Source organism: Salvelinus fontinalis, chromosome 7 (genome assembly GCF_029448725.1).
Source record: "Salvelinus fontinalis isolate EN_2023a chromosome 7, ASM2944872v1, whole genome shotgun sequence".
Taxonomy (NCBI): Eukaryota; Metazoa; Chordata; class Actinopteri; order Salmoniformes; family Salmonidae; genus Salvelinus; species Salvelinus fontinalis.
Window position 1 is genome coordinate 4,869,912 of NC_074671.1, and position 22,254 is coordinate 4,892,165.

The 22,254-nt window shown below is 43.3% G+C and overlaps 1 protein-coding gene across 2 annotated transcripts in view; it reads right to left on the reverse strand.

Annotated features, from left to right (window-relative positions):
- Positions 1 to 20,297, reverse strand: part of dipk2ab (divergent protein kinase domain 2Ab) — a 114,456-nt gene extending 94,159 nt beyond the window's left edge. The window contains exon 1 of one of the 2 annotated variants that reach the window (XM_055928176.1): positions 20,054 to 20,297. The gene's annotated coding sequence lies outside the window, so the exon portion shown is untranslated. Of the gene's footprint in view, positions 1 to 19,661 lie in introns of both variants that reach the window. The other variant, XM_055928175.1, reaches the window with a different exon arrangement.
- Between the last annotated feature and the right edge of the window lie 1,957 nt (positions 20,298 to 22,254).

Here is a 22,254-nt window from a genome sequence, read left to right on the forward strand (position 1 = left end):
CTACAGTCAGTCACCCGATTAACCTGCTGGACCTACAGTCAGTCACCCGATTAACCTGCTGGACCTACAGTCAGTCACCCGATTAACCTGCTGGACCTACAGTCAGTCACCCGATTAACCTGCTGGACCTACAGTCAGTCACCCGGTTAACCTGCTGGACCTACAGTCAGTCACCCGGTTAACCTGCTGGACCTACAGTCAGTCACCCGGTTAACCTGCTGGACCTACAGTCAGTCACACGATTAACCTGCTAGACCTACAGTCACACGATTAACCTGCTGGACCTACAGTCACACTAATAACCTGCTGGACCCACAGTCAGTCACCCGGTTAACCTGCTGGACCTACAGTCAGTCACCCGATTAACCTGCTGGACCTACAGTCAGTCACCCGGTTAACCTGCTGGACCTACAGTCAGTCACCCGGTTAACCTGCTGGACCTACAGTCACACGGTTAACCTGCTGGACCTACAGTCAGTCACACGATTAACCTGCTGACGAGAGAGTAAAATGGATGCTAGCCTCCAATGGGAATCCTGTAAAAGCACTCCTATTTCAGCGTAGACATGGTTGATGCAGACCCCGCTCATTGTAATGCAGATGTACTCTTAATATAACTGGCAGTGAAACTTAAAGCAAAGTTTTCATTCGGACCGACCTCATCCTGCCCACAGAAATTGTGTTTCAAATTAGAGGCTCCAAAGCCCCAAGATGGAGGGATGGAGGCAATAATTTATATATGTACTCTAGATGACAGTTGTGTTGTACCCACCGGGCTTCCATCTTGGAATTCCCCCACCATTGTGTTGTACCCACCGGGCCTCCATCTTGGAATTCCCCCACCATTGTGTTGTACCCACCGGGCCTCCATCTTGGAATTCCCCCACCATTGTGTTGTACCCACCGGGCCTCCATCTTGGAATTCCCCCACCATTGTGTTGTACCCACCGGGCCTCCATCTTGGAATTCCCCCACCATTGTGTTGTACCCACCGGGCCTCCATCTTGGAATTCCCCCACCATTGTGTTGTACCCACCGGGCCTCCATCTTGGAATTCCCCCACCATTGAAAAAAAAAAAACATTTTGGGGAAGCTATAGAAATATATTTTAATAAATGTCTACATTCGTTTTGCCACGTTTTATTCTATTACAGACACCAAAATGTGTCACAGTTTTCCCCCAGACACAGCCAACACACCTGTCTCCAACAATCACCTAATCACGATCTTCAGATCAGAATGCAATGTGATTAATCAACTGTGTTTGTTAGAGACGACGACGGGGTGGGGGGGTGTGACACCAATCTGGTCCTGGAGGACTGGAGTTGCCCACCTCTGATTAATGCATACTTTTTTGCAAATGTATTACAAAAAAAAAAAAAAAAAAACAGAAATACTTTATTTACATAAGTATTCAAGCTTGGCACACCTGTATTTCTGGAGAGGATCTGCAGAGAAGAATGAGAGAAACTCCCCAAATACAGGTGTGCCAAGCTTGTAGCGTCATACCCAAGAAGACTCGAGGCTGTATTCACTGCCAAAGGTGCTTCAACAAAGTACTGAGTAAAGGGTCTGAATACTTAAGTAAATGTGATATTTCTTTTTTTATTTGTAATAAATTTGCTAACATTTCTATAAACCATTTTTATACTTAAGTAAATGTGATATTTTGTCATTATGGGGTATGAAATGAAACACTAAAATGTGGGATACATTTGTGAGAATGAGGTGGGCAAATCGGGGCTAGTCTGGGCACATTTCATCCTATCAACAATGGATATGGGGCTTCAGTGGATGCCGTCCCTACCAACAACACGGATTAGAAGTAACACAATGAGCAGCAGCAGCAGAGAGAACGATGAGGACTACACCAGCTAGTGTTAAAAGAGCCAACGTACTACCTCTATGCTAACGTTAACTAGCTATAGAGCTACCGCATTTAACTAGCGTCTGCCATCTAAATAACACTGACTAACTCTAAAGTAACCAAATTAACATGTTAGCCAGCAGCTTCCGGTAGCCAACTGCTGGTGCTGTGGTACCAGAGCAGAGGTGCGACTCATTCCATTGAGGGATTATTTTTAATTTTATATATATATATATTTTTTAACTATGCAAGTCAGTTAAAAACAAAATTCTTATTTACAATGACAGCTTACCCCCCCCGGCCAAAACCTTAGTCCGGATGACGTTGGGCCAATTGTGCGCCGCCCTATGGGACGCCCAATCACGGCGGATTGTGATACAGCCTGGAATCGAACCAGGGTCTGTAGTGGACGCCTCTTGCACTGAGATGCACTCGGGAGCCAAAAAAGTGTCTGAGGGTTTTTCCTTTGAATTAAAACCTAGACAACCAGGTTATTGACCTTAATTCAATCAACCTCAGGGGAAGAGAAGAAGAAGACACGTGGTCCTCCGTGGAATGACTGACACATGTACTAGAGATAGGCTTGTACTATGGGGGGGGGGGGGGGGGGGGGGGGAGTAGTTTTGGTCAGGACGGAGGTCAATGTTTATGTATAGAGTTCCTGTGGCTGGGGATGAAACTGTGTGTGTGTGCATGGATGGCAGGCTAAACCAAAATGTGACTATTTGGCCATATATTACATAGTGAATCTGTTGGCATTTAAATTGCCATCAAAATTACGATCTTGAGTTCAGGCCTTTCCGTCAGTCTTCGTAGTTTTTATATATTATATTTATTATGTGTGGGGAGCAGAAATTGTACGATTGTAAACGAACAAATAATTGTTCAAGTTAGAACCCCTAGTTAATTAATAGTTAGTTAACAGTTAGTTAATATACAGCACCAACTACATACATACCTGATATGGTCCTTTATCTGCTACCTGCCTTATCGGCTCTTACATTAGTGTGCATTACTGTTCGGAGTCAGTGCTAAATTACCTCTAACAGAACTGCTGCCCAAAAGAAGACCCGTTTCAGAGACACACCGGCTCTCTGAAGTACGGCGCTGCTGAATGAATGCTGAGAACGGAATGCAGGAGAGAAAGACCCGGAATCAAAAAGAGCCTGACTCCTCACACAGGGAAAATGAGCCAAAGTGTTCAGAGCGAGAGTCTGAGTCAGAGAGTTTGGCGAGATGTTAGGAGACACAAAACGTCTCATTACCGAGATAGACAAGACGCCAGAAGAACAGAGAGGCGACATGTCACGACGGCTTTAAAAACACAACAGGGTAACAACGATGAAAAAGAAGCAGAGAACAGGTGCATGATCACTTCCTGTCTAAAGAAACCACACGTTTAAGTTAGACAGGTGACCTGAATAGAGAAGTGAAAGGGCTGTGTGAATGAGAAAGACCACAGGATCAGATAACAGCATGCAGTGCTACTGCTTGTTTCGCTAAACATTTCCCCTCACAGAGTCAGGAACAAACATCTCCCCTCACAGAGTCAGGAACAAACATTTCCCCTCACAGAGTCAGGCACAAACATTTCCCCTCACAGAGTCAGGCACAACCATTTCCCCTCACAGAGTCAGGCACAACCATTTCCCCTCACAGAGTCAGGCACAACCATTTCCCCTCACAGAGTCAGGAACAAACATTTCCCCTCACAGAGTCAGGCACAAACATCTCCCCTCACAGAGTCAGGCACAAACATTTCCCCTCACAGAGTCAGGCACAAACAGCTCCCCTCACAGAGTCAGGCACAACCATTTCCCCTCACAGAGTCAGGCACAACCATTTCCCCTCACAGAGTCAGGAACAAACATTTCCCCTCACAGAGTCAGGCACAAACATCTCCCCTCACAGAGTCAGGCACAAACATTTCCCCTCACAGAGTCAGGCACAACCATTTCCCCTCACAGAGTCAGGCACAACCATTTCCCCTCACAGAGTCAGGCACAAACATCTCCCCTCACAGAGTCAGGCACAAACATTTCCCCTCACAGAGTCAGGCACAAACATCTCCCCTCACAGAGTCAGGCACAAACATTTCCCCTCACAGAGTCAGGCACAAACATCTCCCCTCACAGAGTCAGGCACAAACATTTCCCCTCACAGAGTCAGGCACAAACATCTCCCCTCACAGAGTCAGGCACAAACATTTCCCCTCACAGAGTCAGGCACAAACATTTCCCCTCACAGAGTCAGGCACAAACATTTCCCCTCACAGAGTCAGGAACAAACATTTCCCCTCACAGAGTCAGGCACAACCATTCCCCCTCACAGAGTCAGGCACAAACATTTCCCCTCACAGAGTCAGGCACAAACATTTCCCCTCACAGAGTCAGGCACAACCATTTCCCCTCACAGAGTCAGGCACAACCTGAGACTGACCATTTCCCCTCACAGAGTCAGGAACAAACATTTCCCCTCACAGAGTCAGGCACAAACATTTCCCCTCACAGAGTCAGGCACAACCATTTCCCCTCACAGAGTCAGGCACAACCATTTCCCCTCACAGAGTCAGGCACAAACATTTCCCCTCACAGAGTCAGGCACAAACATTTCCGCTCACAGAGTCAGGCACAACCTGAGACTGACCATTTCCCCTCACAGAGTCAGGCACAACCTGAGACTGACCATTTCCCCTCACAGAGTCAGGCACAAACATTTCCCCTCACAGAGTCAGGCACAACCTGAGACTGACCATTTCCCCTCACAGAGTCAGGCACAAACATTTCCCCTCACAGAGTCAGGCACAACCATTTCCCTTCACAGAGTCAGGCACAAACATTTCCCCTCACAGAGTCAGGCACAAACATTTCCCCTCACAGAGTCAGGCACAACCATTTCCCCTCACAGAGTCAGGCACAACCATTCCCCCTCACAGAGTCAGGCACAACCATTCCCCCTCACAGAGTCAGGCACAAACATTCCCCCTCACAGAGTCAGGCACAACCATTTCCCCTCACAGAGTCAGGCACAACCTGAGACTGACCATTTCCCCTCACAGAGTCAGGCACAACCTGAGACTGACCATTTCCCCTCACAGAGTCAGGCACAACCATTTCCCCTCACAGAGTCAGGCACAACCTGAGACTAACCATTTCCCCTCACAGAGTCAGGCACAACCTGAGACTAACCATTTCCCCTCACAGAGTCAGGCACAACCATTTCCCCTCACAGAGTCAGGCACAACCATTTCCCCTCACAGAGTCAGGCACAACCATTTCCCCTCACAGAGTCAGGCACAACCATTTCCCCTCACAGAGTCAGGCACAACCATTTCCCCTCACAGAGTCAGGCACAACCATTTCCCCTCACAGAGTCAGGCACAAACATTTCCCCTCACAGAGTCAGGCACAACCATTTCCCCTCACAGAGTCAGGCACAAACATTTCCCCTCACAGAGTCAGTCACAACCATTCCCCCTCACAGAGTCAGGCACAACCTGAGACTGACCATTTCCCCTCACAGAGTCAGGCACAACCTGAGACTGACCATTCCCCCTCACAGAGTCAGGCACAACCATTCCCCCTCACAGAGTCAGGCACAAACATTTCCCCTCACAGAGTCAGGCACAAACATTTCCCCTCACAGAGTCAGGCACAAACATTTCCCCTCACAGAGTCAGGCACAACCATTCCCCCTCACAGAGTCAGGCACAACCTGAGACTGACCATCTCCCCTCACAGAGTCAGGCACAACCTGAGACTGACCATTTCCCCTCACAGAGTCAGGCACAACCTGAGACTGACCATCTCCCCTCACAGAGTCAGGCACAACCTGAGACTGACCATTTCCCCTCACAGAGTCAGGCACAACCTGAGACTGACCATTTACCCTCACAGAGTCAGGCACAACCTGAGACTAACCATTTACCCTCACAGAGTCAGGCACAACCTGAGACTGACCATCTCCCCTCACAGAGTCAGGCACAAACATTTCCCCTCACAGAGTCAGGCACAAACATTTCCCCTCACAGAGTCAGGCACAAACATTTCCCCTCACAGAGTCAGGCACAACCTAAGACTGACCATTTCCCCTCACAGAGTCAGGCACAAACATTTCCCCTCACAGAGTCAGGCACAAACATTTCCCCTCACAGAGTCAGGCACAAACATTTCCCCTCACAGAGTCAGGCACAACCTAAGACTGACCATTTCCCCTCACAGAGTCAGGCACAACCTGAGACTGACCATTTCCCCTCACAGAGTCAGGCACAACCTGAGACTGACCATTTCCCCTCACAGAGTCAGGCACAACCTGAGACTGACCATTTCCCCTCACAGAGTCAGTCACAACCTGAGACTGACCATTTACCCTCACAGAGTCAGGCACAACCTGAGACTAACCATTTACCCTCACAGAGTCAGGCACAACCTGAGACTGACCATTTCCCCTCACAGAGTCAGGCACAACCTGAGACTGACCATTTACCCTCACAGAGTCAGGCACAACCTGAGACTGAACTTCATCAGTATATCATAGAACCAGGGCAGAAGGGAACATGCTTGATTCATTTCATTGGTTCATTTCATTGGTATATATATATATATATAAATAAATAAAAAGAGAGAGAGAGAGAGAGAAGAGGTCGACCGATTAATCGGAATGGCCGATTAATTAGGGCCGATTTCAAGTTTTCATAATAATCTGAATTTCTTTACACCTTTATTTATCTAGGCAAGTCAGTTAAGAACACATTCTTATTTTCAATGACGGCCTAGGAACGGTGGGTTAACTGCCTTGTTCAGGGGCAGAACGACAGATTTTTACCTTGTCAGCTCGGGGGATTCAATCTTGCAACCTTACGGTTAACTAGTCCAACGCTCTAACCACCTGCCTCACGAGGAGCCCGCCTGTTACTCGAATGCAGTAAGAAGCCAAGGTAAGCTGCTAGCTAGCATTAAACTTAACTTACAAAAAACAATATATCATAATCACTAGTTAACTACACATGGTTGATGATATTACTAGTTTATCTAGCGTGTCCTGCGTTGCATATCGATGCAGTGCGCATTCGCAATAAAGGACTGTCGTTGCTCCAACGTGTACCTAACCATAAACATCAATGCCTTTCTTAAAATCAATACACAAGTATATATTTTTAAAACCTGCATATTTAGTTAATATTGCCTGCTAACATGAATTTCTTTGTGTCACTTCTCTTGCAACAGAGTCAGGGTATATGCAGCAGTTTGGGCCGCCTGGCTCGTTGCGAACTGTGTGAAGACTATTTCTTCCTAACAAAGACGGCCAACGTCGCCAAACGGGGGATGATTTAACAAAAGTGCATTTGCGAAAAAAGCACAATCGTTGCACAAATGTACCTAACAATAAACATCAATGCCTTTCTTGAAATCAATACACAGAAGTATATATTTCTAAACCTGCATGTTTAGCTAAAAGAAATCCAGGTTAGCAGGCAATATTAACCAGGTGAAATTGTCACTTCTCTTGCGTTCATTGCACGCAGAGTCAGGGTATATGCAACAGTTTGGGCCGCCTGGCTCATTGCAAACTAATTTGCCAGAATTGTACGTAATTATGACATAACATTGAAGGTTGTGCAATGTAACAGGAATATTTAGACTGATGGATGCCACCCGCTAGATAAAATACGGAACGGTTCCGTATTTCACTGAAAGAATAAATGTTTTGTTTTCGAGATGATAGTTTCCGGATTCGACCATATTAATGACCTAAGGCTCATATTTCTGTGTGTTATTATGTTATAATTAAGTCTATGATTTGATAGAGCAGTCTGACTGAGCGATGGTGGGCACCAGCAGGCTCGTAAGCATTCATTCAAACAGCACTTTCCTGCGTTTTGCCAGCAGCTCTGCTGTTTAGCCTGTCAACTCCCGAGACTAGGCTGGTGTAACCGATGTGAAATGGCTAGCTAGTTAGCGGGGTGCGCGCTAATAGCGTTTCAAACGTCACTCGCTCTGAGACTTGGAGTAGTTGTTCCCCTTGCTCTGCGTGGGTAACGCTGCTTCGAGGGTGGCTGTTGTCGATGTGTTCCTGGTTCGAGCCCAGGTAGCGGCGAGGAGAGCGATGGAAGCTATACTGTTACACTGGCAATACTAAAGTGCCTATAAGAACATCCAATAGTCAAAGGTTAATGAAATACAAATGGTAGAGAGAAATAGTCCTATAATAACTACAACCTAAAACTTCTTACATGGGAATATTGAAGACTCATGTTAAAAGGAACCACCAGCTTTCATATGTTCTCATGTTCTGAGCAAGGAACTTAAACGTTAGCTTTCTGACATGGCACATATTGCACTTTTACTTTCTTCTCCAACACTGTGTTTTTGCATTATTTAAACCAAATTGAACTTGTTTCATTATTTATTTGAGGCTAAATTGATTTTATTGATGGATTATATTAAGTTAAAATAAGTATTCATTCAGTATTGTTGTAATTGTCATTATTTAAAGAAAATTATAATTAAAAAAAATTTATTTGTACACGGCCGATTAATCGGTATCGGCTTTTTTGGTCCTTCAATAAGCGGTATCGGCTTTGAAAAATCATAAATTGGTCGACCTCTAATGGAGAGAGAGAGAGATGGATGGAGAGAGAGAGAGAGATGGATGGAGAAAGAGAGAGAGAGAGAGAGAGAGAGAGAGAGAGAGAGAGAGAGAGAGAGAGAGAGAGAGAGAGAGAGAGAGAGAGAGAGATGGATGGAGAGAGAGAGAGAGAGAGAGAGAGAGAGAGATGGATGGAGAGAGAGAGAGAGAGAGAGAGATGGATGGATGGATGGATGGAGAGAGAGATGGATGGAGAGAGAGATGGATGGAGATGGAGAGAGATGGATGGAGATGGAGAGAGATGGATGGAGATGGAGAGAGAGATGGATGGAGATGGAGAGAGAGAGATGGATGGATGGAGAGAGATGGATGGAGATGGAGAGAGAGATGGATGGAGATGGAGAGAGAGATGGATGGAGATGGAGAGAGAGAGATGGATGGAGATGGAGAGAGAGAGATGGATGGATGGAGAGAGATGGATGGAGATGGAGAGAGATGGATGGAGATGGAGAGAGATGGATGGAGATGGAGAGAGATGGATGGAGATGGAGAGAGATGGATGGATGGATGGAGAGAGATGGATGGAGATGGAGAGAGATGGATGGATGGAGAGAGAGAGATCAATTGAACAGACAGCATAAAGCAACTTTTGTCCATCTCGGAATAAAACAAGTGTCTTCACTACTGCAGTCATTTTAAAGACTGTCAACTCCCCATGGTCTTTAGAGCAATGCCACAAACCTCACCATATCATCACACTACTGCAGTCATTTTAAAGACTGTCAACTCCCCATGGTCTGTAGAGCAATGCCACAAACCTCACCATATCATCACACTGCTGCTGATAAGATACATATTACGATTATCACAATTCTTTATGTGCAGAGACTTGACGTTCCCAACATATTTCTCACTATGTCTTCTGCAGAGAGACAAGAGAGAGAAAACAGGATAATCAGTCATGGCAACAACATAAAAAGCCCTAAAAATATGTTGGTTGACTATTTAAAAAGATGTGAAGATGATAAACGAAGAAGAATGATGGAGATTTGTGGACAGCCAACTAGCGTTACACGACCAAAATAATACAACAATGCAATTGGAAAGTATTCAGACAACTAAATTGTTTGCACATTTTGTTTACATTACATCTTTATAAAAAATAAAACATAACTGATCAATCACAATACCCCATAATGTCAAAGTAAAAACAGGCGTAGAAATTAACTATATTATTATATTTACATAAAGCACGAGTCAAAAGTTCAGAACACCTACTCATTCAAGGGCTTTTCTTTCCTCCTATTTTCCACATCAACAAACTATGAAATAACACATATGGAATCATGTAGTAACCAAAAAAAAAAAAGTGTTAAATCAAAATATATTTTGGATTCTTCAAAGTAGCCGCGCTTTGCCAAGACTACGCAAAGCTGTCATCAAGGCAAAGGGTGGCTACTAAGAATATAAAATATGTTTTGATTTGGTTAGCACTTTTATGGTTACTACATGATTCCATATGTGTTATTTCATAGTTTTGATGCGCAAAATAGTAGAAAAGAAAAGCCCTTGAATGAGTAGGTGTTCTGAACTTTTGACAGGTGCTTATATATATTATAATATATATTCATACACAAATCGATACTTGAGTCAAATATCAATATAACATCATAAAAAAATTATATTGCAAAATATAACTATCGATTTTTTTCCCTCCACCTATCACTAATGGTCCCAACACCCCCTGCCTAGCTTCAATCACATTGTGCTGCGAGAGCTGGAATGAAAAACTACAGTTGCCAAGGTTATCGATTTGGGTAGTCAATAAGGTTAGATCACAACAAAAAAATGAATCCATAGCACAGACAGATGGAGAGAGAAACACCTAGTCCGCTCCTCCAGCTAGCCTCCTAGCCTCAAACACTGATGGATGGCAGGAGGACACAGGAACACACGCCTAATTGAAAATTGAGACCTCCAAAATATAAGCAGCAATTAGCAACGTCCCAAACAAACAAGGTTTCATTCATCTCCCGCTTGAACTCAAATAACAGCAGATTTAATGAGAATATCATTGTAGCCATTGGCTCTCATGGCATCTGCTGCTTTAAAACTGGGACAGTTAAGCAGTTTGGGATGAGAGGACCCAGTGAGTAAAATTTCATCTTTTAGACGTCGGCGTCACAAAGTGCTTACAGAGGATCCTGAATTTGTCTACAGTTTAAATCTGAAGTTTACATAAACTTAGGTTGGAATCATTAAAACTCGTTTTTCAACCACTACACAAATATCTTGTTAACAAACTATAGTTTTGGCAAGTCGGTTAGGACATCTACTTTGTGCATGACAAGTCATTTTTCCAACAACTGTTTACAGACAGATTATTTCACTTATAATTCACTATATCACAATTCCAATGGGTCGGAAGTTTACATACACAAAGTTGACTGTGCCTTTAAACAGCTTGGAAAATTCCAGAAAATTATGGCTTTAGAAGCTTCTGATAGACTAATTGCCATAATTTGAGTAAATTGGAGGTGTACCTGTGGATGTATTTCAAGGCCTACCTTCAAACTCAGTGCCTCTTTGCTTGACATCATGGGAAAATCAAAAGAAATCAGCCAAGACCTCTGGTCTGGTTCATCCTTGGGAGCAATTTCCAAACGCCTGAAGGTACCACGTTCATCTGTACAAACAATAGCATGCAAGTATAAACACCATGGGACCACGCAGCCGTCATACCGCTCAGGAAGGAGACGAGACGCGTTCTGTCTCCTAGAGATGAACGTACTTTGGTTAGAAAGGTGCAAATCAATCCCAGAACAACAGCAAAGGACCTTGTGAAGATGCTGGAGGAAACAGGTACAAAGGTATCTATATCCACAGTAAAACGAGTCCTATATCGACATAACCTGAAGGGCCGCTCAGTAAGGAAGAAGCCACTGCTCCAAAACCGCCAAAAAAAAGCCAGACTACAGTTTGCAACTGCACATGGGGACAAAGATCGTACTTTTTGGAGAAATGTCCTCTGATCTGATGAAACAAAAATGGAACTGTTTGGCCATAATGACCATCGTTATGTTTGGAGGAAAAAGAAGGACGCTTACAAGCTGAAGAACACCATCCCAACCGTGAAGCACGGGGGTGGCAGCATCACGTTGTGGGGGTGCTTTGCTGCAGGAGGGACTGGTGCACTTCACCAAATAGATGGCATCATGAGGAAGGGAAATTATGTGGATATATTGAAGCAACATCTCAAAACATCAGTCAGGAAGTTAAAGCTTGGGTCTTCCAAATGGACAATGACCCCAAGCATACATCCAAAGTTGTGGGAAAATGGCTTAAAGACAACAAAGTCAAGGTATTGGAGTGGCCATCACAAAGCCCTGACCTCAATCCTACAGAAAATGTGTGGGCAGAACTGAAAAACCTTGTGCGACCAAGGAGGCCTACAAACCTGACTCAGTTACACCAGCTCTGTCAGGAGGAACGGAACAAAATTCACTCAACTTGTTGTGGGAAGCTTGTGGAAGGCTACCTGAAACGTTTGACCCAAGTTAAACAATTTAAAGGCAATGTTACCAAATACTAATTGAGTGTATGTAAACTTCTGACCCACTGGGAATGTGATGAAAGAAATAAAAGCTGAAATAAATAATTCTCTCTACTATTATTCTGACATTTCACACCTTAAAATAAAGCGGTGATCCTAACTGACCTAAGACAGGGAATTTTTACTAGGATTAAATGTCAGGAATTGTGAAACTGAGTTGAAATGTATTTGGCTAAGGTGTATGTAAACTTCCGACTTCAACTCTATTTGCCGATACAGTGTTAGCCTGTTGCTTTGGATACGTCAACAGTTGGAAAAGGCCTGCAGATGAACTAAGAAGGGTCATTGTTTAAGTTTGTTCATCTAGAATGGCTAGATGAATAGCAGTACCCCAATCTGTGATATTGTAGCCAGACTACCAGTCAAACGTCCGTTTTAATCTGTCATTACAGATCAACTGCATCTGTAGCCTTAAAACATCCGTCTGACAGACAGTATTAGGGAGCTTTCCTTAATACATTATAGTCTAAATCAGGGAATTAACTTCTTCTTGGAAGATCATCAGCATTCATTCCCCAGGTAATACATCACATAGGCTTTGTATTATGCATTTCAATCTCTATGTACCACGGACAAACACTACATTCCTGCATGTCAAGCTCATACTTGCACCAAGGTAGGTACAGTGAAATGGAATATGAAGAGAAAACAGTAACACCAACATAACTCTCTCAGGGGGAAAACACTGACCTGTTCTGAGTTGTCAGGACTCTACCAGGGGGAAAACACTGACCTGTTCTGAGTTGTCAGGACTCTTCTAGGGGGAAAACACTGACCTGTTCTGAGTTGTCAGGACTCTTCTAGGGGGAAAACACTGACCTGTTCTGAGTTGTCAGGACTCTTCCAGAAGGAAAACACTGACCTGTTCTGAGTTGTCAGGACTCTTCTAGGGGGAAAACACTGACCTGTTCTGAGTTGTCAGGACTCTTCTAGGGGGAAAACACTGACCTGTTCTGAGTTGTCAGGACTCTTCTAGGGGGAAAACACTGACCTGTTCTGAGTTGTCAGGACTCTTCCAGAAGGAAAACACTGACCTGTTCTGAGTTGTCAGGACTCTTCTAGGGGGAAAACACTGACCTGTTCTGAGTTGTCAGGACTCTTCTAGGGGGAAAACACTGACCTGTTCTGAGTTGTCAGGACTCTTCTAGGGGGAAAACACTGACCTGTTCTGAGTTGTCAGGACTCTTCTAGGGGGAAAACACTGACCTGTTCTGAGTTGTCAGGGGGAGTGTAATGTTTACAAATGTTTATTTCTCTTTTGTTTGCTGACTATTCCATTCGCTTTGGCAATGTAAACATATGTTTCCCGTGCCAATAAAGCCATTTGAATTGAATTGAGAGAGAGACAGAGAGAGAGAGAGAGGGTAAGAACGAAGAGTGAGAGTGAGGGCGAGGGCGAGAGAGAGAGAGAGAGAGGGTAAGAACAAAGAGAGAGAGAGAGAGAGAGAGCGAGGGCGAGAAAGAGAGCAGCACCAGACTTAGCAGAACACATCAACGTACGTTTAATGTTGACTGGCCAGTGAACCCAGCAAAACAAAAAGCTCTCTGTTAGTGTCCCTCCCTGTGATGGAATAACTATTGTTAGTCCTCTGCCCACTGAGCTGTTAAGAGACATTTTTAAAGGATCCCAATATAGATGAATGACTTGTAATAAGCACAGTAACCAATGTTCCTTCCTATTTAGAAATTAGACAGAAATGTGCACTTATTTATTAATCTGGGAGGCGATTACAGAAGAAAATCACTGGTAAACATGCACTTACTTTGATATTGGTAATTGCAGTTTAAAAGCGAGATTTTCAGTCCGATTTTCAAAGTGAGATTTTCTGTCTGATTGGAGCCCAAAAACACACACGAAAAACACACAGAGACACGCGTAAGAGATTAATATAAAAGCTCATCTGCAATCGAATTCGAGGTCGGCTCTGTGGAATCCTGCTACGTTGTTCGAAGCGTCTGAAACCTCTGCCAAGAAATTCGAAAGCAATTTGTGAGGCTGTCTGTTCCTTCTTGCCATGCGAGCTCGGCTGCTTCTTCAAATGGCAGCCGAACGCCCGCCGCATGCTTCCCAGTCGAAACCTTTCGCATGTGTCTTATGGAAACATTGTGACGTTTGTCATGTTGGTGTTCGGGCAGGTTTTCGGCTGTTTGTGCACACATTTGTCCTTGATGCAAGTTGAAGTTCAGTAACCTGGGCTCCTGAGTGGCGCAGCGGTCTAAGGCACTGCATCTCAGTGCTAGAGGCGTCACTACAGACACCCTGGTTAGATTCCATGCTGTATCACAACCGGCCGTGATTGGGAGTCCCAGTCCCCAGCGTCTTCCGGGTTTGGCCAGGGTAGGCCGTCATTGTAAATAAGAATTTGTTCTTAACTGACTTGCCTAGATAAAGCCACACACACACACACACACACACACAAACACACACACACACACACACACACACACACCAAAAAGTGATGTCCCCATTACCAGTCAAACATCATCAAAACCTGTTTCTTTCACTTACTTGCTGTTTTCTTGTTCATTTGTTCAGTCGTCTCATTCTCAACCAGGATTTCTACGGAACGCCCGCTTGGGCCGTCGCTACGGAACGCCCGCTTGGGCCGTCGCTACGGAACGCCCGCTTGGGCCGTCGCTACGGAACGCCCGCTTGGGCCGTCGCTACGGAACGCCCGCTTGGGCCGTCGCTACGGAACGCCCGCTTGGGCCGTCGCTACGGAACGCCCGCTTGGGCCGTCGCTACGGAACGCCCGCTTGGGCCGTCGCTACGGAACGCCCGCTTGGGCCGTCGCTACGGAACGCCCGCTTGGGCCGTCGCTACGGAACGCCCGCTTGGGCCGTCGCTACGGAACGCCCGCTTGGGCCGTCGCTACGGAACGCCCGCTTGGGCCGTCGCTACGGAACGCCCGTTTGGGCCGTCGCTACGGAACGACCGTTTGGGTCTTTATGCGTCAAAAAAAGATATACGTCAAATAAGCTTGTTGACCAATCAGGACCTGAATATGACTGCATGTCACATAATAATTGAACGCGTTCATGAATTTTTGACGTAGTTTTTACACATTGATTACACCATCGCTCGTATTTCATATGTCACAACAATTCATCGATACGTATGCTATGATGCTGGTAAAGTTGTCTCGCTCTCCTTTCATGTCACAACGATTCATCGATACGTACGCTATGATGCTGGTAAAGTTGTCTCGCTCTCCTTTCATATGTCACAACGATTCATTGATACGTACGCTATGATGCTGGTAAAGTTGTCTCGCTCGTCTTTCATGTCACAACGATTCATCGATACGTACGCTATGATGCTGGTAAAGTTGTCTCGCTCTCCTTTCATATGTCACAACGATACGTACGCTATGATGCTGGTAAAGTTGTCTCGCTCTCCTTTCATATGTCACAACGATACGTACGCTATGATGCTGGTAAAGTTGTCTCGCTCTCCTTTCATATGTTACAACGATTCATCGATACGTATGCTATGATGCTGGTAAAGTTGTCTCGCTCTCCTTTCATATGTTACAACGATTCATCGATACGTACGCTATGATGCTGGTAAAGTTGTCTCGCTCTCCTTTCATATCACAACGATTCATCGATACGTATGCTATGATGCTGGTAAAGTTGTCTGGCGCTCCTACAGTGCTGGTCATAAATAAAAGCTAGCTATGCAAACAATGTTCTCCCCCCAAAACAAAACAACAAGCTAACTATATAGCTAGGTGTCATCATCTAAAATAACCCTCGTTTTAAGACCGCTCTTATTTGATTAATGGTGGTCGGACCCATCTATGTGAAGCTAGCCACAATAAGGATTAGCCACAATAGTGGACTTTGCAGTTAGACTTCAAAATAAAAGTTTGGCATAATGCTACTATTTGTATTCATTTGCATCACTCTCAATGCCATCATTTTATTTTGAAGGCAAACCGCAAATTCCACTATTGTGCCTAATCCTTATTGTGGCTAGCTTCACAACACACAACCCGGTGCGGTCGAGGCTCATTAGCCAGATGAAGCTAGCTGGCTGCTAATAATGTTAGCTTTGGGCAACATGGTTAAATAGCTGGCTAGCTATTTCTTTTCATGAACTGAAGTTCAATTTCAATAGGTGAACAACTAGTGGCAACCTAGCTAATACTTACTCACAAGGATTCCTAAATCATTGCTAAGAATAATGAAAATGACTGCAGTTTCTACTGGTCATTGTTTTCAGGCTGGTTGTATTGGTGCTAGCTAGGTACCAAGCTAAAGCTAGCTACCCCAGAAGTTGCGTTCGAACAAATGATGCTTTATTACCAATGCGGTATTGTAAACACATCGTTTGTGGCCGGTGTTTGCTTGTTTGCAGACTTTTTGTACATCTTTGACAGTGCTACTGTATCTTTTTTGACAAGCAAAAACCCAAACGGCGTTCCATAGTATGTATGTCGTGAAGCTTATAGCAGTGACGCTATTACTGTGTGACTCCGGTAGGGAAACATCTGAAAAATTGCGCACTTGGTAGTACCGGTGCTCGACCAGTTGGCAAAAGCCAACATCATCCACGACAGAGAACGGTTGATTGTCAAGGGCAATGAATTCCATTATCTTGGCTTTAATATATTTCGCCTTTGATTTGTCTCTGAAATGTTCTGACTCTTTCAAATGACTGCTTGACTTGTTGATTGCTCGATCCACACAGCAGACATTGTGGGCTAGGTTAGGAATGCTACGTTGCACGTGTGGCGCAACATTTTGTGGCGTCATTACGTCATGTACCTACGTTATATAGGTATGCACGTCAGCTTTGACATCGGTTTTACATGTTTTTTTGTCTAGACATCAGCCGATCCGAAATATCGTGCACGCCTACAGTTGATATTACAGAACCAACAGATCCACAGATGATGCATTCTCTATTGCACTCCACACTGCACTCTCCCACCTGGACAAAAGGAACACCTATGTGAGACTGTTATTCATTGACTACAGCTCAGCGTTCAACACCATAGTGCCCTCAAAGCTCATCACTAAGCTAAGGACCCTGGGACTGAACACCTCCCTCTGCAACTGGATCTTGGACTTCCTGACGGGCCGCCCCCAGGTGGTAAGGGTAGGTAACAACACATCCGCCACACTGATCCTAAACCCGGAGCCCCTCAGGGGTGAATGCTCAGTCCCCTCCTGTACTCCCTGTTCACTCATGACTGCACGGCCAGGCACGACTCCAACACCATCATTAAGTTTGCAGATGACACAACAGTGGTAGGCCTGATCACCGACAACGATGAGACAGCATATAGAGAGGTCAGAGACCTGACTGTGTGGTGCCAGGACAAAAACTTCTCCCTCAACGTGATTAAGACAAAGGAAATGATCGTGGACTACAGGAAAAAGAGGACCGAGCACGCCCCCATTCTCATCGACGGGGCTGTAGTGGAGCAGGTTGAGAGTTTCAAGTTCCTTGGTGTCCACATCACCAACAAACTATCATGGTTCAAACACACCAAGACAGTTGTGAAGAGGGCACGACAAAACCTATTCCCCCTCGGGAGACTGAAAAGATTTAGCATGGGTCCTCAGATCCTCAAAAGATTTTACAGCTGCACCATCGAGAGCATCCTGCCTGGTATGGCAACTGCTCAGCCTCCGACCGCAAGGCACTACAGAGGGTAGTGCGTACGGCCCATTACCCCATGTATATAGCCCCGCTATTGTTATTTACTGCTGCTCTTAAATCATTTGTTATTCTTATCTCTTACTTTTTGGGGGATATTTTCTTAAAACTGAATTGTTTGTTAAGGGCTTGCAAGTAAGGATTTTAATGTTATATTCGGTGAATGTGACAAATAAAATTTGATTTGCAATTGTGTTCCATGATATATAACCAGTTGATATGACAGATTGTGTTCCATGATATATAACCAGTTGAGATTACGGTTTCAATAAATTAATCTTAAATGGCAATTGTATTTTACTGACTGAATAATATATGAGGCAATTATGATTTTTTTTTTTATATCTGTAATGGTTCTGATAAATCAGGTATAGTTGTGCACTGTGGGCATTTAGATAAATGAGCACATGTGTTTTTTCCCATCCATCGCCCGTGTTCTGTGAATAGAGTTTCTTTCCATTCTGAAGAACTCAAATCACCGGAGTACCGGACCAGTAAAAATAATATATAATGCCTTTCCCTAATGGAAGGAACTATGGAAGGGACTCTTCAATTAACTGTTTGTTGTAGCGCTGTGCGATTAGTGCTTTTTTGAGTTTGGTTTCGGGGTTAACATTAAAAATGCACTTTGCATTGTGGGTTGAAATGCTGTAACACAGAATAAAAAAAAAAAGTCATATAAAATCCCATGATGGTAGTAACGGCCCATTACTGCTTATCACTTATTAACCATCACTATTCACATTACTGTAATAGATTATTTCAGTTGTTCAGTTAGTTTTATTTGATGACTTTATCATTTAATTCCAAGTCATCATCTCATCTCTGTAGAGCCGCTGTCTGACAAACTCACTATTTTAGTAGTTCTTTAAAAAAAGACATATTTTTATGACTGCTGAATACCAACTATCAAATCACTTAAATCGTGTGTTTTCAGGTAGAGATACGTCGCGAAGCAACAACTCTCCATCCCCTCTAACCACTAGGATCATTAGCCTAGTTAAATAAAAGGTAAAATAAAGGTAAAATATAAAAAATCTGCTTCTTTTACCAAGTAGGGGTAAAAGCAGCAGGCCGCACAAGTAGGAGCGCAATGAAATATGGGCAGTCTAGTTAATTGTCACTTTTCTGCGCTAAACTATGTTGAATGTTGGCCTGTTGGAAACTAGCTACAACTCTCTACTACATTGCACAGTTCAGGCTTGATCAGATGTATCTCTAGAGAAACCGTGTAATGTGCACGGTTAGCACTAGTTATGGAGGGATGACGAGTTTTCCTGTACATTTTTCACTTGAGAAAATACTGCACCAAACATCTTACATGTAAAATTGTGCAACCAAGACCTTTACAGATAAAAAATGAATTACACATTTCTTGATTTATCTGAGATGAATTTAGAAAATTTTAATGAAGTGTACACTGCTATATTGTTGCTACGGTGTCTCACGAGGGACTAACAGTAATATTGTCACTTTTTTTCAAGCCAAGGTCTTTTTAAGGGAGTAATGCAAGCACAGATATTCACGTCGCCTAGCCGAGTTTTGCTAGGAGCAAACCAAACCTATGTATGCGGACACCATCAGACAACGTTAACGTTGAAGAAGTTGCAACCGCACGGCATCAACAGTATACACCATTGATTAATATATGACATTAGGCTACAGGATAATTTAGTAAATTAACTATTTTGCCCTAAAAGCAAATTGGGCTAATTGATTGGAAGACCTTTAGTTATTTGGTGATTTAGTTAGTCAATTTCAGGATAAGGACACTGAATAATAATTACTATGGAAGTTAATCTTTGCACAAGAGGCAGTCTCCTGTCAAATGTCCCCAGAAAACAACATTATATGTCTACTCTACTGTTCATTTGGAAAGGTAATGTTTTGAAAAAGATTGTATAAAAATCAGCTTTACAAACCTGTACGACTTTCTTCCGTTTTTACTCTGAGCGGCGGATCGCCTAGTGTTCAGTTTGTATGTATCATTCTTCTTTAAAGTTGCCGCTACGATCTCCACCGGAGATCACTTACTTTGTAAAACCAACGACAACAAGATGTTAATTCCGTGCACGATATAAATCCCTACTGAGTAAATTTCGGACGAGCTTCCCACTCCAGACCCGCATTGGAACTAGCCAGCTAGCCTGCTAGCTAGTGAAATAAACAGTTGTGATTTTGGTTCTTAACTCTTCCGTATACCGGATTTTTCAGATTGGCCGCCGCCGTCCTTTTTCACAAACTGTAATAATATCTGCGATGTGCATTAGTATCCATATTCATCCGGTTTCCGCGTGTTGGTCGGCGTACTCACAATATATCTCCTGTCTCTGTAGCCAGCTCGTTCACTCCTCTCCAACATTACCACAATAGATTCTGTTCCGACTTTTTCAACACCAAACGTTTAGTATTTCCGACAGTGGTTGTCACTTTGCGACATGGCTGCTAATGCCAAAGAATATCTATTATATTGACAAGATAGTCGAGTGACCCCTCTACCAATGGAAATACACAGTCCTCAAAGATGGAAGGCATGCATGCGAGGAGGCGAGATCAGGTGGAACCATTCTAGTCAACGAGAGAGCAGATACGCGTGTGAACAACAGAATCAAATCCGATATGAATACGTTTTTTTTCAGCGAGGTAAAAATAGTATTATGATATTATGTGAATATTCGGTTATTTTGTCAATAGCTATTGAATCATGCATGGCATAACGATGAAAATGGCATGTTGTGAATCAGGGGAGCATGGAGAACCATCCACAACTTTTTGTTTTTTAATAGTTTTTTGTTTTAAATTAACATTTTGGATTTCGATCTTCACTAGCTCTTAAACAAAGCCTGCTATGACTTTGACAATTAGATATTCTGAATCACGGAAGATAGAGAACAATCCACACCTTTTTTTATTCATAGATGTTATTTGTATTTTTGTTCCGGATTTCAATCTTCAATAGTGCTTAAACAAAGTGTGCCATGACTATTAAAATAATATATTCTGAATATGGGTAGGATGGAGCACAATTCACAATTCACACCTTTTTTTCTAAACATTTTGATTTATTTCATCGATTTTTGATTGTACCTTTCAACGTGCGATGTGACATTCTCTTATTTTATTTAATAATAAAATCAATAATCTGAAGAAAAAAAGGTTTCTCTCTTTTTCATACTGCTCTGTGCATTATTGTTTAAACGCTATTGAACTATTGAAATCTGAAGATTATTTTTGTTTTTTAAAATGTAACAGCAACAAAAAGTTGCTTTCCATTCTAACCTGATTCAGAAAAGGCTATATAAATAGTCATTGCATGCTTGGTTCAATATCTTTTGATGAGAGATAACCAAATATCCAGTATAACACTAAATTTCACTTCAGTTTATTACGTTTTTATTTTAGATCAAATAAGGACCAGGTACTGAAGAAAATTATCAATTTCATTTTTTTGTTGACCGAATTTGACACTCTCATTGACCTCCAAAACAAAAATTCCTCACTTCAGGATTTTATTTTTGTGGACAGAGTAAACTCTCTGCGGCTCTGTCAAGGGTTTACACGGAACCCAAACCGGCTGCGTGCGCCATCGTGCATAAATGTATTTTGTCCCCTCCACACCAAACGCGATCACGACACGCAGGTTAAAATATCAAAATAAACTCTGAACCAATTATATTAATTTGGGGACATGTTGCATTTAAAAGCATTAAACATTTATGACAATTTAGCTAGCTAGCTTGCTAGCTAATTTGTTCTATTTAGCTAGCTTGCAGTTGCTAGCTAATTTGTCCTGGGATATAAACATTGAGTTGTTATTTTACCTGGAATGCACAAGGTCCTCTACTCCACCAATTAATCCACACATGAAACGGTCAACCGAATCGTTTCTAGTCATCTCTCCTTCCAGGCTTTTTCTTCTCTTGACTTTATATTGCTATTGGCAACTTTCATAAATTAAGTTGATTACCGCCAACGACCTATTTCGTCTTTCAGTCACCCACGTGGGTATAACCAATGAGGAGATGGCACGTAGGTACCTTCTTCTATAAACCAATGAGGAGATGGGAGAGGCAGGACTTGCAGCGCGATCTGCGTCAGAAATAGAACTTACTTCTATTTTAGCCATTAGCACTCGCAATAATTTAATAATGTAGATTTCTAAATTTATTTTGCAACGGTCGCACACGCGACGCGAGCGGTGTAGTCAGCATGTTAGGTGTAGACCCTCTCTTCTGAAGAGGCAGTTGTGTTAAGGCATTTAAAAAAATGAAAATAAAACTTTGAACGTTTCTTCAAGTGCTCTCATGAGGACCGCCACAGGAAAGCAAGACCCAGAGTTACCTCTGCTGCAGAGGATACGTTCATTAGAGTTACCAGCCTCAGAAATTGAAGCCCAAATAAATGCTTCACAGACTTCAAGTAACAAACACATCTCAACATCAACTGTTCAGAGGAGAATGTGTGAATCAGTCCTTCATGGTCGAATTGCTGCAAAGAAACCACTACTAAATGACA